The following is a 9,839-nucleotide window of genomic DNA, read 5'->3' as shown; positions in this document are numbered from 1 at the left end:
CTATATTGTATATGGCTCTATATTCTACATTCTATAATTTAAATTTTTCTTTATTCTATATTGTGTATTCTATATTCTTTGTTCTATATTCTACACTGTAAACTCTATATTCTATATTCTACATTCCTCAATAATCTATAATCGATATTGTATATCCTATATCCTTTATTCTGTATTGTATATACCATAATTGTCAATATTCTTTATTCTTCTGTATTCTATCTTCTATATTCTCTAGTCTAGATTCTATATTCTTCTATATTCTATACTCTATATTCTATATTCCAAATCCTATATTCTATATTCAATATTCTTCAATATTCCTTATTCTATATTCTATCTTCTATATTTTGTCTTTTATAGTCTGTATTCTCTACTCTGTATTCTACATTCTATGTTCTTCTATATGCTATATTCTATATTTTGTACTCTATATTCTATGTCCTATATTCTGTATTCTATATTCTTCCAAATGCTGTATGCTTCTATGTTCTATGTTCTGTATTCCATATTCCATATTCTGTATTCTACATTCTACGTTCTATATTCAATATTCTTCTTTTTTCTATATTTTTCCATATTCTATATTCTACGTTTCACATTCTACATTCTATATTCTTCTATTTCTATATTGTATATACTAAATTTTATATTCTATACTCTGTATTCTACATTCTATATCCTACATTCAACATGCTATATTCTTTATTCTATATTCTTCTCTATTCTTAATTCTCCTATATTCTACATTCTATATTCAATATTCTATGTTTGCTGTTCTATACTCTATATTCTTCTGTATACCATATTCTTCTCTATTCTATATTCTGCATTCTTCTATATTCTACATTTACTGTCTATATTCTGTAATCTATATTCTGCTACATTCTCTATTCTATGTACTGTATTCTATATTCTACATTCTATATTCTATTTTCTATAATCTATATACTTGTACATCCTGTATTCTATATTCTTCTATATTGTATATTTTATTTCTTATATTCTTTTTGCCATATCATCAATATTCTATAGTCTTCTAAATACTATGTTCTTCTATGTTCCGTATTCTATACTCCATATTCTATTTTCTACATTCTATATTTTATATTCTATAATCTACATTCTATATTTATCTATATTCTATAATCTTTATACTTCTATATTCTATATTTTGTGTTCTATATTCTTCTATATTGTACATTTTATGTCTTATATTCTATATTCATCAATATTCTATATTCTGTACTCTTCTGTATTCTATCTTCTATTCTCTATGTTCTTTATTCTATATTCTGTACTCTATATCCATATTTTACAAACTATACTGTTCTATTTTATATATTCTATATTCCGTATTCTATATTCAATATTGTGCATTCTCTATTCTATACACTTCCATTTTTTATATTTTATATTCTACCACATTGTATACACTATATTCGACACTCTACATGCCATATTCTATATTCCTCTATATGCTATAATCTATATTCTTCTATATTCTACATTCTATATTCTTCATTTCACATTCTGTATTCTTCTATATTCGATATTCTACATTCTAAATACTATAGTCTATATTCTACATTCTAAATTCTATATTCTTCAATATTCTACATTCTAAATTCTATATTCTTCAATATTCTACATTCTTCTTCTATATTCTATATTCTGCCTTATTCTATATCGTATATCCTATATTATTCTATATTCCATATTCTTGTATAATCTATATCCTCCTATATTCTACACTCTTCTATATCTATATCCTATATTCTTCTATATTCTATATACCTCTATATTCTTTATTCTATATTCTATATCCCACATTCCATATTCTATATTCAATATTCTATGTTGTATGTTCTATATTCTTCTATGTATTATATTCTTCTATATCTATATTCCATATTCTTTATTCCATATTCTTCTGTATTCTATATTCTTCTATATTCAATATTCTATGTTGTATGTTCTATATTCTTCTATGTATTATATTCTTCTATATCTATATTCCATATTCTTTATTCCATATTCTTCTGTATTCTATATTCTTCTATATTCAATATTCTATGTTGTATGTTCTATATTCTTCTATGTATTATATTCTTCTATATCTATATTCCATATTCTTTATTCCATATTCTTCTGTATTCTATATTCTTCTATATTCTATACTCTACATTCTACATTCTTTATTCTGTATTCTTCTATATACTAAAATCTATATTCCATATTCTATAGTCTACATTTTATATTCTACATTCTGTGTTATATATTCTATATTCTTCTATTTTCTATATTCTGTATTCCACTTTCTACATTCTATATTCTTCTGTATGCTATAATCTATATTCTTCTATAGTCTATATTTTATGTTCTGTGTTCTCCTTTGTTCTATATTATTCTATATACTTTATTCTTTATTCATATTCTGCATTCTATATTTTACATTCTTCTATAGTCTATGTTCTACACTCTATATTCTATACTATTATATATTCTTCTATATTCTGTATCCTACATTCTATATTCCATATTCTTCAATATTCTATATTCTTCTATATTCTATCTTCTATATTCTGTACTCTATATTCTTCGATATTCTACATTCTAAATTCTGTATTTAATATTCTTCTATATTCTATATTAAATATTCTGTGCTGTATAGTCTATATTCTTCTATATTTGATATTCTTCGTGCTGTGTTCTATGTTCAATCTTCTATCTCCTATCATCTTCTGTCTTCTATCTACTATCTTCTATTGTCTTCTATATTTGATATTTTATTTTCTTCTATTTTCTGTATTCTTTTGTGTCCTGTATTCTATTGTCTTCTATATTCTCCTCTATTCTATGTTCTTCTATATTCCATATTCTGCTATATTCTATGTACTTCTATATTCTGTATTCTATATTCCACATTCTACATCTATTTTGTATATCCTATAATCTATTTTCTTCTATACTCTATTCTATATTCTTCTGTATTTTTTATTCTTCTATATTCTACATTCTAAACTTTATAATCAATATTCTGTTTTATGTCCTGTGTTCTATATTCTTTTATATACTATATTCTTGTATATTCTGTATTCCATAAACTGTATTCCATATTCTTCTATATTCTCTGTTCTTTATTCTATATTCCTTATTCTACATTCTACGTTGTATACTCTATATTCTTCTATATACTTCTACAGTCTGTATTCTGTATTTTATTTTTTATTCTTCTAAATTGTATATTTTATATCTTAAATTCTATATTTGTCAATATTCCATATTCTTCTATATACTATATTGTATATTCCATATTCTATAGTCTACCACATTTAATATTCTATATTCTCTTTTCTATTATCTGTATTCCTCTATATTCTATGCTCTATATTTTACATTCTTCTGTATTCTATTATAATCTATATACTTTTAAATTCTGTGTTCTATAATGTATATTTTATATTCTACATTCTATATTCTTTATTCTTTATATTCCTCTATATTGTATATTTTATGGCTTATATTCTGTTTTCTATATTCCATTTTCGTGAATATCCTATATTCTATCTTCTAACTTCTATGTTCTGTATTCTATATTGTGTGTTCTGTGCTCTATATTCAATGCTCTTTTATATTCTATAATCTATATTCTACAGCCTTATTATATATTCTAAATTCTTCTGTATTCTTTATTCTTCTCTATTCTGTATTCTATGTTCTGTGTTCCACATTCTACATTCTAGTCTATGTTCTTCTATATTGCATATTCTACTTTTTGTATTTTATATTCTTTATTCTATATTCTACATTGTAAACTCTATATTCTGTGTTCTATAATATATATTCTTTTATATTCTATAATCTACCTTGTATATTCTTCAATAATCTTATAATCTATATTCTTCTATATCATATATTCTATATACCATATTCTTCTACATTCTATCTTCTACATTCTGCAGTCTGTATTCCATATTCCTCTATATGCTATATTCCACATTCTATATTCTATATTTTATATGCTATATTCTTCTACATTCTGTATTGTATATTCTTCTGTATTCTAAATTCTTCTATAATATATATTCCATATTCTTTTATATTCTATAATTTTCTATACTGTCTATTCCTGTATATTCAGTATTCTATATTATTCTACATTCTATACACATCTACATTCTATACTCTATATTCCATATTCTATATAATTCTATATTCTTCTATATTCAATACCTATATTCTTTTATATTCTATATTCTTCTATATAATATATTCTTCTGTATTCTATATTCTACATTCTGTATTCTTCTATATTCTATATTTTTCTATAATCTGTGTTCTATATTTTGTATTCTTCCATATTCTATAATCTAATATTTCTCTAATTTGTATATTGTACATTCTATATTCTAATTTCTTCTGTATATTCTTCTATATTTTGTATTCTATATTCCACATTCTGCTTTGTAAATTCTATATTTTATACTCTTCTATATTCTATATTCTATGTTCTATATTCAACTATATGCTATATTCTATATTCTAGTTTCTAGATTCTTGATCCTACATTCTATATTCTTCTGTTTTCTGGGTTCTATATTCCACATTCTACATTCTTCTATATTCTGTATACTATAATCTTCTATAATGTATATTCTACATTCCATATTCTTCTATATTTTATATTCTATATTCTTCTATTTTCTCTATTCTATATTTTGTATTCTTCTATATTCTGTATTTTTCTATATTATATACACTATATTCTTCTGTATTCTATATTTCTCTATATTCTATATCCTTCTATATTCTAGATTTCATTTTCTACATTATTCTGTATTCTATTTTCTTTTATATTCTGTATTCTGTCTTCTGTGTTCTGTTCTATATTCTTCAATATTCTATATCCCATATTCTGTATTCTATATTCTTCTATATTTTACATTCTATATTTTTGATATTATTTAATCTATATTGTTGTATATTCTATATGCTACAGTGTATATTCTATATTCTTTGATATTCTATATTCTACATTCTATATTCTCTTTTCTACACTGTATTATTCTATATTGTATATTCCACATTATGCATTCTATATTCTGTATTCTATACTCTATATTCTACACTCAACATTATATATTCAAAATTTTTCTATATTCTATATTCTTCTATAGGCTATATTCTGTGTTCTGTGTTCTACATTCTATACTCTATATTCTGTATTCTCTTATATTCTATAATGTATATTCTTCTGTATTCTCTATTCTACATTCCATATTCTAAATTCTTCTATATTCTATAATCTATGTACTTCTGCATTCTGTATTCTGTGTTCTGTATTCTATATTGTACATTTTATATGTTATTCTGTATTCCATATATGTCATAATTCCGTATTCTATATTCTTCTGTAGACTATATTCTTCTACATTCTATAGTTCATATTCCATAAACTGTATTCTATATTCTATACTCTACATTCTATATACTTCTATATTCTGTAATCTATATTCTTCTCTATTCTATATTCTACATTCCTCAATCTATATTCTTCTCTATTCTATATTCTACATTCTATATTTTATAATCTACTTCTACATTGTATATTTTATATTCTTCTATACTGATTATTTTATATCTTATATTGTATTTCCATTTTCATGAATATCCAATATTCTATGTTCTTCTATATTCTATCTTTTATCTTTTGTGTTCTAGATTCTATAATCTATATTCTATGTTCTGTTCTCTATATTCCATGATTCTATATTGTATAATCTGTATGATTCTGTATTCTATATACTTTTTTTACTATATTTTATATTCAACAGTCTACATTCTATATTCTTCTATTTTCTTTATTTTTCTCTATTCTTCTATATTATTGTCTATATTCTATATTCTTCTGTAATTTATAGTCTATACTCTTCTATATTCTATATCCTATATTCTATGTTCTATATTCCACATTCTATTTTCTGTTCTTCTATATTCTATCTTCTGTGTTCTAATTGTATATTCTATATTCTTCTATATACTATATTCTTCTATGTTCTATATTCTTCTATATTCTGTATTCTATATTGTATAATCTACATTCTATATTCTAGAAGCTATATTCTTCTACATTCTATATTTTGTATTCTTCTATTTTCAATATTTTATATCTTATATTCCATATTCTTCTATAGTCTATATTGTATGTTCCATACTCTGTATTCTATATCCTATATTCTACATTCTTCATTCTGTATTCTATATTCTTCTATATTGTATATTCTACATTCTATATCCTTCTGTATTCTATATTCTATATTTTTCTATATTCTTCATTGTGCATTCAATATTCTATATTCCTTGATACTCTATAATCTATATACTTCTAAACTCTATGTTCTATATTCTTGTATATTGTATATTCTATTTTCATCAATGTTCTATATTCTATATTTTTTGTTTTCTTTCTTCTGTGATCTGTACTCTATGTTCTGTACTCTATATTCTATAATCCACATTCTGTTCTGTATTCTTTATTCTATATTGTATATACTATATACTGCATTTTACATTCTAAATTTTTCTGTTTTCTATATTCTACATTCTATTGGATTCTTCTATATTCTCCACTCTACATTCTATATTCTAAATTTTTCTATATTCTGTATTTTTCTATAATCTATATTCTGTATCCTATATTTTACATTCTTTATTCTTCTATATTCTAAAATCTATATTCTTCTCTATTCTCTATTCTATGTTCTATATTCTAAATTCTATTTTCTATATACTTCTATATGCTATAATCTATGTACTTCTACAGTCTATGTTCTATGTTGTATATACTATATAGTATATACAACATTCTACATTCTTCTATGTTGTACATTTTACATATTATATTCTATATTCCATTTTTATTGATATTCTATATTTTTGTATATAAGACATTCTTCTGCAATCTGTATTCCATAGTCTATATTCCATTTTTGTCAATATTCTATATTCTTCTATACTCCATCTTCTTTGTTCTAAATTCTACATTCTATATTCGGTTCTCTATACTGTAGATTCTTCTGTGTTCTAAAATCTATATCCTTCTATATTCAATATTAGTCAATATTCTGTATTCCATATTCTTCTATGTACTTAGTTCAATATTCTATATTCCTTAGTCCATATTCTGTATTCTATATTCTTCTATATACCATATTCTATATTCTTCTATATTCTACTTTCTACATTCTATATTCTTCTGTGTTCTATAATCTATATCCTTCTATATTCAATATTCCATATTCTATATTCTAAATACCTTATTCTATTTTCTATGTTGTACATATTATATTCTGTATTCTTCTATATTGTATATTCATATTCTAATTCTAAATTTTTCTGTATTCTATATTCCTGTATATTCTGTATTCTGAATTCTATATTCTTTATTTTATATTCTACATTCTAAACTCTATATCCTATTTTCTTCTGTATTCTACATTCTCCATACTACAGTCTATTTTCTATATTCTTCTGTATTCTATAATCTGTATTCTACATTCTATATTCTGTATAATGTATTCCATATCCTATATTATATATACCATATTCATCACTGTTCTATATTCTTCTATAATCTATCTTCCATGTTCTGTCATCTTTATTCTATATTCTATGTTCTATTATCTTCTATATTCTGTATTCTTCTGTGTTGTATATTCTTTTATAATGTACATTCTCTATTCTATATTGTTCTATATTTTATATTCGTCCATATTCTATATCCTTCTCTATACTATATTCTTCTATAATCTATATCTTATCTTCCAAATTCTATATTCTACATTCTGTATTCTGTATTGCATATTCCATATTTTATATTCTACATTCTTCTATATTCTGTATTCTACATTCTTGTATATTTTATATTCTTCTATATTCTATATTCTTTGTTCTACATTCTAAATTCTATATTCGTCTATGTTCTATATTCGTCTATATTCTATATTCTACATTCTATTTTCTATATTCTGTACTCTATATTCTGCTTTGTCATTCTATATTTTATATTCTATAATCTTTCTTCTATATGCTATATTCTACATTCTAATGTTTTCTATATTCTATATTCTCACTCTACATTCTATATTCTAAATTTTGTATATTCTATATACTTCTATATTCTATAATCTATATTCTTCGGAATTCTATATTCTCTCTTCTATGTTCTGTATCTATACTCTATATGCTTCTTTATTGTATAATCTATATACCTCTACATTCCATATTCTGTATTCTATATTCTTCTGTTTCACATTTTACATATTATATTCTATATTTCATATTTGTCAATAGTCTATATTTTCTATATACTATATTCTTCTTTATTTTATATTCTTTATTCCATATACTACATTCTGTATTCTGTATTGTATAGTCTATAGTCTGCATTCTATATTCTGAATTCTTCTATATTCTTTATTCTTCTCTTGTTTATATTCTGTGTTCTGTATTCTATATTCTACATTCTATATTCTGTATTATTCTATATTCTACTTTCTATATTCTAAATTTTTCTACACTCTATTTTTCTCTATTCTCTATTCTGAATTGTATATTCTATATTCTGTACTATACATTCTTAACTCTATATTCTGTATTCTTGTATATTCTATATTCCATATTCTATGCTCTACACTCTACATTCTACATTCTTTAATCTATATTCTACCTTCTACATCCTGTATTCTTCTATATTGTATGTCCTATATCCTGTTTTTTTATATCCTGTATTCTATAGTCAATATACTGTATTCATCAATATTCTATATTCTTCTATGTTCTATCTTCTGTCTTGTGTATTCTATATTCTGGCATATATTCTATGTTCTACATTCTATATTCTTTGATATTCTATATTCTTCTGTATTCTGTGTTCTACCTTCTCCTATAGTCTATATTCTTTTATATTCTGTATTCTATCTTCTATGTTGTATACTCTTCTATATATCATATTCTTCCATATATCATATTCTTCCATATTCTATATTATTTATTCCATATTCCATATTCTACATGCAACACTATTCTAAATTCTTCTATATTCTACATTCTAAATTCTATGTTCGTCTATATTCTATACTCTTCTATATTCTATATTCCATACTCTGTATTCGATATTCTATGTTCTATATTTTATATTCTACTATATATTATATTCTTCTATATTCTGTGTTCCATATTTTATAGTCTACATTCTATATTCTTCTATATTCTATATGCCATATTCTATAATCTATATTCTATTTTCTATCTTCTATATAAAATTTTTTATATTCTTCTATATTCTGTGTTCTATATTCTTCAATATTCTGTATTCCATAATGTATATTCTATATTCTCCTATACTCTATATTCTTCTTTACTCTGTATTCTATCTTCTTTTTTCTTTTATATTCTGTATTGTATTGTATATTCTATGCTCTTCTATATACTATATGCCTTTATATTTTATATGCCTTATTCCATATTCTACTTTCTGAATTCTTCTGTATTCTATATTCTACATTCTTAATTCTATATTCTTCTATATTCCATATTCCTTTATATCTTATTTCTATATTTTTCCATATTCAAAGTTCTGTATTTCATTCTCTGTATTCTATATTGTATATTCAAAGTTCTATGTTCTATATTCTATATTTTTCTGTATGGCATATTCTATGTTCCATACTCCATATTCTATATGCTATATTCTACATTCTCTATTCTGTATTTTACATTCTACAATCTATGTTCCATGATCTTCTATATTCTATAATCTGTATTCTGCTATAGTC

This window comes from Loxodonta africana, unplaced genomic scaffold, assembly GCF_030014295.1.
Source record: "Loxodonta africana isolate mLoxAfr1 unplaced genomic scaffold, mLoxAfr1.hap2 scaffold_41, whole genome shotgun sequence".
NCBI lineage: Eukaryota > Metazoa > Chordata > Mammalia > Proboscidea > Elephantidae > Loxodonta > Loxodonta africana.
The sequence above is the reverse complement of the archived record's forward strand: the minus strand, read 5'-3'. Positions refer to the sequence as shown.